Source organism: Sturnus vulgaris, unplaced genomic scaffold (assembly GCF_052056855.1).
Source record: "Sturnus vulgaris isolate bStuVul1 unplaced genomic scaffold, bStuVul1.hap1 Scaffold_299, whole genome shotgun sequence".
Taxonomy (NCBI): domain Eukaryota; kingdom Metazoa; phylum Chordata; class Aves; order Passeriformes; family Sturnidae; genus Sturnus; species Sturnus vulgaris.
Window position 1 is genome coordinate 369,170 of NW_028276373.1, and position 8,463 is coordinate 377,632.

Sequence of the window (8,463 nt, forward strand, 5' to 3'; positions counted from 1 at the left end):
GTGGCCTGGGATCGTTCTGCCCTGCTGCGCAGTGTGCGTGTAAAAGGATAAGTGCCGGGGACTTGAAATTTATAATGCATTCTGTAGTAGGATTGTGGATGGTTTTCCTAGGTTGACGTAAGTTTTCTGGAGGTGCTATGTTGGCCTGCAGTGCTTTGACTTTTGTCCTGACTTCCTTTCAGATGCAGATGGTTAAATCCCGACGCGGAAGGTGAGTAAAATATGAGAAGAGTGAGGACGGACGAGATCTGAGGCGAGGCCAAGGTCCAAGAGGCATCAGCACCAAAGTCATCGGCATCCTGTAGGAGGCTCATTACCTTCCCGTCATCCCAATGCAGACCATTAGAATGGATATAGAATTTGCAGCGGCTAAAAGGTTACTCCTCAGCATACTCACTAAGAGAGGAGAGGAGATGAAAAAGGCTTGGGAAAGCTCATTATCTGGTCAAGAGAAAATTGATTTTTTAAATACTCCACTCTGTTGTTTATGGAAGATGAGTAGAGTGAGCTAGGGGACCGTTTGTGGGATTAAACAATTATTGGCAAGGGCACGGAGACTCTTTGTTTTGGGAGTACATGGGGAACGATTATAAACACTTGGAGAGATGAAAGGTGAATCCAAGTTTCCAGCTGCTCCTGTGCAAGCTATGTCATAACAATACACAGGGTTATCATCTCCTGTGCTGTCTCGGTCAGGCTGCCTCAGTGCATTTTTTGGGATAGGGAGCGTACAGCCAGTAAATGGAATAAGGGGAAAACAATGGAGCTCTGTTGCAGAACTGTTAAAAACCCAAGCAAGCGTAATCTTTAAGTCTAATGCAGTACCGGAGCAAAAAGCAGAGTTATCTGCTCCGATAGCCAATGTGGAAATAAAACGGGATAAGAAAGGAGTTGCAGCCGGACTGTCAGAAGTAGGGTCTCAGAAAGAACACGGAGAGTCAGGTAGCCTGCCGAAGTCCCAGGTAAGTAAAGAACAGGGAGAGACACCTTGCCAGCCGAAGTTATATCCTGCTATCCCTCTGTCTGCTCCTCCGTGTGGTCCAGAATTAATACCCCTTCCTGGAAGAGGATGTTGATAGGGAAAAAGAAGAGGAGCAACTTACACCTGAAGAAAGAAAATTGGTTAAATCCTTTACTCCTCCAATGGAAAAGTTATAACGTCAAGTTGAACAATTAACACATCAAATGGAAAGTTGCAACACAGGGCACAAACAAAACATAACTGCCTGCTCAGAACAGCGCAGTCCTCCTACACAGTCAGTTCAGCAATTACTGCAGATGCTACGACCAGAGCCATCAGCACCTTCAATGCAAATCCTTCCACCTCCGTATCTAGGCCCAATCCCAGGCCCAGCAGGTGCCGAAGAACATTCTGCAAAAATATCATCAGGAAACGACGGTCAGGAATAGTTTGTGATGCAATCATTGAAGGAGAGCGGCAACCAGCTGAAGCTTTAGCTTGCGCAATTCTGTATGATCAACAAGCTCCTAGGTACGAACAACATCATTGGAAAATTTTGCAACAAACCAAACAAACTATGACAGAACATGGAATTAGATCTGAGGCTGCCAGAACTACACAGGACCGCATTTTCACCGCCAATGTAAATTCACCTCACGATTGTCGGCAAATAGCACGATTACTATTGACACCATCTCAACACGTCATACAGGTAAAGGAGCGGACCAGATCGGCAGTCACCGAAGCTCGTAGACCTAGGGATCCAAATGACATCCTAAATGCACTAAATCCAGATATGCTCACCGGATCAGGGGTATTTAGTAACTGACGTTCAACTTAATTGAACGCATTGGGAACACATCATTTGTCTGCACGTTTAGCCAGACAGGCTTTTAATGTCGTTCCAGATTCTCAACCACGTACTCTTTATTCAGCTGTTCAACAAGGAATAACAGAACCTTTATACCAATTTTATTCATTGCTTATGGGCAGCTTGAAGCAATCAGAATGATTTAACCGACAAGGCGTGACAAAAAACATTCAAGTTAGTGGCATTTGAAAAGGCTATTTCCAAAACAAAACCTTTGTTGATTACTTTGGGTAAAGATGCTGATGTAACAGAAACGATCTACTGTAGCAGATACGGCTACTAGAGCATCTCAGTCCCAACAAGGACAAGTTGTCGCCAATGCCGTAGCAGAGGCCATAAAACCAGCCACAAATTTACTTGCTGCTGCAGTAAGCAAAATAGGCCAAACACCAAAGTCAGGACCTTCAAAGACACGAGGCGCATGTTAGCGATGTGGGGCAAAGGGACATTTCAAAAAGACACGCCAAGCGTCAGTACGGTGCGATAGATGTCAAAAAGGCAACCGTTCCGCAGCCGCCCGTCGGTCCGCAAAAAACGGATTACAAAGTGCAAAGAGCCGCCGTGCGGTGAAACAAGCAGTCGGCCCAACGCTGTCCAACAACTTGACCCACCAGCGACCACAGCGAGCTTGGCAATCGATTCGGCAGCAGCAGTAGCCGTTACTCTTATCAATCAAACTGCGTATCAAATTCCAACAGGTGTCACCAGAGCAATATACGCCTCAGACAGCGCACTTGCAGCATTATTAACTGGAAAATCTTCTGCTGGACTTGCAGGACTCATCGTCCTCCCAGGTGTAATCGATGCTGACTACACCGGAGAGATTCAAGTGCGTGCCTACACTTTATCACCACCACTTCCTATTTCCAAGGCAACCAGAATTGCACAATTGATTCTATATTTAACAATTCCTACATAAGGGACATCTTCTGAACTCCACCACAGAGAGGAATTAAAGGCTTCGGATCCACTGGAGACACAGTAGTAAATTTAGTACAGCAAATGAAACAGAGACCAATGGTGAAAGCAACCTTACGATCTGGCACGGTTCAAAAAGAAGTCACCGTTATGCTAGATACAGGAGCTGATGTTAGCGTCATTTACAAAGAACGCTGGCCCAAAGATTGGTTTCTTCAACAAACTGTGCATGCAGTACAAGGCGTAATAGGGAATTCTATACCATAGGGAAGTGTCCATGCCATAGAAGTGAGATTTCCCGAAGGGCAAACAGCCACACAACGCCCATATGTCACGTCTTTACTTGGAAATTTAGGAGGCCTAATCGGTCGAGATGCATTAAATCAGCTAGGAGCAACTCTCACGTCGCCCGCAGCCTCTCAGTCGCCTTTTTAGTTGCAGCCGCTGCCGTTCTGCCGCCAACCCCAAAAATACAACGGAAAAACCATAGACCAATATGGGTTGATCAGCGGACCTTGTCCAAAGAGCGGCCGAAAATAGCCCACGAATTAGCGAAAGAACAGTTATAAGCCAAACATAGACAACATTCCATTAGTCTGCGGAACGCTCCCATTTTTTATTCCTAACAAATCAGGCAAATGGCGACGGTTACACGATCTCCAAAAAGCGAACGACCAGCCGTGTCCCATGGGAGCATTACAACCAGGAATGCTTACTCCAACTATGTTGCTTCAGAATTGGCATCTCTTGATTATTCACCTCAAAGACCATTTTTCACTATATGCTTGCGAAAGGATGATACAGTGTGATTTGCATTCACTTTATCAGCAATAAATAAAGCAAGTCCTTCACAAGGATATGAACGTGTACTACTTCCACCTGGCATGAAAAGTCTTCCTACTATGTGTCAAACGTTTGTTCATTGGACATTAGAGCCTATCCGTCATAAATTTGCACAATTATTTATCGTTACATGGATGATATCCTGCTATGTCAATAAGAACCCTTTACTAATGATACTTTACAGTACATTATCACTCAGCTGTCGTCAAAAGGTTTATTAATTGCACCAGAAAAGATACAACCTACATGGTGCTACGTAGGTTGGGCGTTAACCTCAGCTGCTGTCAGTCCAGAAAAACTGCACCTTACAACTACTATTGCAACACTTCACCATGCTCAGAAATTAATTGGAGATTCGCAGCGGTTTAGAATTGTCGCAGGGATCCTCAATGATGAGATATCACGTCTTACAAGTCTGCTTAAAGTGCGGACCCAAATATTCCAATCTCTCTTTCTCCTGAATGACGCGATTGCCTTAACAAGCTGAGTCAGCGTCCAGTGTCATCTGTCGCAGGTCATCCATTGTCAGATGTGCCATTAGGTGTTCCTATTTTCAACCATGCCGATGCTCTATTTGCTATCTCATACCAGCGGCCTGCTTGATATTAAGAAAAAGGGGAGACCATCCTACGGGAGATTGCGCCAAGCAAACGCAATCACGGGAACGACCACGCGTTCGGCAAAATCAACAGAAAGGCAAGGAGCAACAAAATCAGATAACGATTCTGGAACTGGCCTTTCCACCACATACACTGCCCGTGAGCATTTGGCAAAGAACAGAGGTAATAGAACATCTCATTAGGAAAGCATGGGAACGGGGGCTCGACATCACCTGTACAGAGGCGGAACATATCAGTCTACCATTAAAAACTGAACTGTTTGAGTTCATGTTGAGATGCTCAGAGACCCTACAAATAGTTCTCCTAGACTACGCTGGCCACGTGCATAACAGACAACCATCCGATGCGCGATTACAAGTAATAGCAAGACAGCAATTGTTACAGCAACCAAAGGTAAAGACACAACCTGTCAAAGGTATTACGGTATACACAGATGCAGGAAGAAGAACAAAAAAGGCAGCACTTACCTGGAAAGAAAAATCGGGATGGAAAGTACATGTCCTGAACGATTTTATGGGAAAATTGTACAGCAGTTAAATTTAGCCAACAATCCCGATTTTGGATTCTACAGTACGAAACACGGCCATGAGGTGCCATAACTGTATACAGGTTCGATGAGGGACTCAGCAATTAATTTACAGGTTATTGTGACATCATCACCTTGCATTACCAGGAAAGAAGGAAGAACATTGTGTTTCTCTGTCGGAGAAGGGAGACGCGGACACCAATTCGGTCATCAGCAAAGTCTCGTTTATTGATACGCAGAGTGGTGCTTAAGTACAGTATTTAATTAGCTCATGCATAGTGCAAAATCTGAGCTCATCATTGGTTTAGATGTGCGGCTTAGCTAAGCACTTCGGCATTCATGTTTTTCTCAATTCTGCGTGCCTTCCCTATCTCAAGGACACTGTATCCGTGAGACTGAGGCCCACTTTGCTAGCTTCACTAAGTTGATCTGACTATGGCCTTTTTCTTCCAGCTATTCCTGCACCAGGCTCTCTACACTTCCCCCGTTTTCTTTTTGAGCTAAAAGAGTGGCATGCCAAGCTTTGCTAACAGTCTTTTGAATAAAATTTTGTAAGCAAGTTATTAAGCAAGGTAGCAATAAAGCTAAGCACAAGAATATACCTAACACCATAATAGCATACTTAATAACGGTTCGAATCCATTCCTCAAGACCTAGGCTTTTTAACCACTCGTCAATGTCTCAACCATTTTCTTCTTTTAGGTTGTGTAATTTCTGCTGCATGTTTTGTATCTTTTTGTGGATGGATTTAGAGTGGTTAGATAAATTCATGCAGCACATTCCTTTGAATTCTTTGTAACCATACTGGCAACCTTACTAGGCAGGTTTTAAAAGGATTTTGTACTCCCTCTAGACTTAAGTAGATTGATTCTTGTTTTGTTATGTTAGCGAATGTTACCCATACGTTTTCCCGAGGTGCATGCTGTATTGGAAAAGATTTTGTGCGAGCAAAGTTAGCAAGCATAAGCAGTGCAATGATCATCATTTTGATTTCTTTGGCGGCCTATTCTTTTTACGCCCTGTATTGCTCCCTGTTATCTGCAGTTGTTTCACCTCTTCTATACTTTGATTTAATACCTCCTCTGGGTCTGTACCGGGCTTAATTGGTCCTACCCGAGGCCAAGGTAGGTGTGGGACTTTATGTCTGCATCTTGCAGCGATAATGTGCGAATTTGCATAGATGTGCTGCCTCTTAATCCAGTTGGTAAGTTCCCACCGGGCCCAAGCTAACAGGAGCTGTTCTGGTGTCTCGTATAGGTTTCGTACCTGGGCATATGGCACTCCTGCTTCTTTTTCTAGGGCCCGACCCCAATTTGAATTTCTTAGGTCGTCACTTTGACACCTCCAGCACCACAAATTAAACACTGTTCTCTGTTCCACCCACGAGCAGTCCCCACAGCCCCCGCACTTTAGGGCTACCCAGGCTTCACACCATGACCCCCCACACGCACAACAAGGACGGCTGCTGAGAGGCTGTTCTTCCTGGTGGACGTGGCTCTCAATCCAATCAGCCCAATTCGGTGGTGGCTGCCTTAGCGCCTCACGGGCAGTGCTGTTATAGCGTCCCAAAAAGGTGGGGTTATCCATTCTAGTACCCGTGTCTCCCGCGTTTTCTTTTGTAGCTGTGTGAGTGCACCGAGTAGGTGGTTGGCAGTACTCCAGATGGTAAGATCGATGGGCGAGGAGATATCTCGGCAGGAGACAAACCCTTTATCGATGCAGCGTATAATACCCTTGAGGGCTTCATGTTGTTGCGGGGTCACGGTTACGGGTGCGGTTGGGTCAGTCCCTTTAAGTAGTGGCCTGAGGGAGTCTAGCAAGGAGTTGGGTATCCCAACAATCGGCTTGAGCCATTGCAGATCTCCTAGCAGTCGCTGTGCCTCATTTAGAGTGGTGATCTTTGTTGCAAGCTGGAGCTTCTGTGGCCGTACGATTTGGCCTGTGATAGACCACCCCAAGTACTTCCATGGTGTGGATCGCTGTATTTTTTTTTGAGCTATTATGAGGGATGCCTTTGCTAGGGCGTTTTGAATTTCTTGCATTTGAGTGTCTGTAAATGCTGATTCTTGAGCAAAGAGGATATCATCCATATAATGATAAATAATTGTGTTGGGCCACTGTATCCTTAATGGTTGTAATGCGGCATCAACATACAGCTGGCACAGGGTAGGCGAGTTTTTCATTCCTTGTGGAAGAACAGTCCATTCATACCGTTTATCAGGTTCTTCTCTGTTTATTGCTGGTAGGGTGAACGCAAATCTTTTAGTATCTTGAGGGTGTAAGGCTATAGTGAAGAAGCAGTCCTTTAGATCAATGATCAGAAGAGGCCAATGCTGTGGGAGCATTGCTGGGTTGGGGAGGCCTGGTTGTAATGCCCCCATTGCCTCCATTTGATCATTTACTGCTCTTAAATCGTGTAGAAGACGATATTTTCCTGACTTCTTTTTGATCACAAAAATTGGCGTGTTCCATGGGCTTGTTGAGAGTTTCAAATGTCCTTGTTGGAATTGTTCTTTTACGAGTTGATGTGCTTGTATTAGACTTTCCCTTTTTAGAGGCCATTGCTTAACCATTACCGGTTCATTGGCAGTCCAGGTGATTGGGATCGGGAAAGTCCAAGCAATGGCAATTACTCCAAAGGGTGCTCGTTGGATAAAACGACCCCCATCTGAGCCAAGATGTCCCTTCCAATTAAGCAATGTACCGATGGCGGTAATGTGACTACGGACAACACAGTTACCAAATCTTGCCCATCTATAGTGACCCTTACTGGAGGAGTTTTTCTGGCAAGGGTGAATCCTCCGACGCCCGTGACGGTATCCGTAGTTTGCACTGATGGCCAGTTGTGGGGCCATTTTTCTGGAGAGACAATGCTGGTATCTGCCCCAGTGTCTAGGAGTCCCATCATTTCTATTGTCTGTCCTGCATAGGTTAGTTTCACCTTCTTTTTGGGTCTGGTATGGAGATTCATTGTGAGCATAGCAATACCTGATGATCCGAATCCTTGGTCTCCACGTGGGGTTTGTCTTTGTGGTTGAACACCCCGGCTCAACTGTGGAAGTGGAATAAATTGAGCAATACGCTGACCTGCCTCAATTGTCAGAGGAGGAAAAGGAGTATAAACCATTATTTGTATTTCTCCCGTGTAGTCTGCATCGATGACACCTGGTAGCACAAACAGTCCTACAATGGAGCTCGACGAGCGTCCCACTATTAGTCTTCCATGAGCTTGTCCTTTGATATTTATCGGGCCATAAACTCCAGTTGGGACTTTGACGGGGCGAGCTGTTATTAAAGATGTTTTTACTGCGGCTGCCAGGTCGAGTCCCAGGCTCCCTGTTGTGGCTGGTTGTAGACAGGAGATGGCGCTGGTGTCACGGCGGCTACTTGTGACCAGGGCCAATATGGCGGCGGCCGCCGGGGGCTGATCGGCGGCGCCCGTCGGGCCGCGCCGCATCCACTCGCATCTGTAGCAGCGCGCCGAGGGAGGCCGGTGGTCGCTTGATGTGGCCGGGGCCGCCGTAGAAGCACGGAGCGGAGCAAGAGCGGCTAACACCTGTGACTGTGTGGACTCGGCTTGTTTCTGCAGTCCTAAGCCTAATTCTTTTAGTGCATTAACCAAGAAAACCTGCGCCCCTCTCATATACTCTGGGACTCCTGCCTTTTCAATAGTAGCAGCAGCCTTATCTACAAAGTCCCCAAAGGATTTATTTCTTCCCTGTTT

At 45.8% G+C, this 8,463-nt stretch overlaps 1 long non-coding RNA gene across 1 annotated transcript; it reads left to right on the forward strand.

Annotated features, from left to right (window-relative positions):
- The first annotated feature begins 507 nt into the window (after window positions 1–507).
- On the forward strand, window positions 508–3,079 carry LOC148217775 (uncharacterized). The gene is made up of 2 exons (XR_015800764.1): window positions 508–1,673; window positions 1,870–3,079. It is a non-coding gene; the product is annotated as an uncharacterized LOC148217775 (long non-coding RNA).
- The last annotated feature ends 5,384 nt before the right edge of the window (window positions 3,080–8,463 follow it).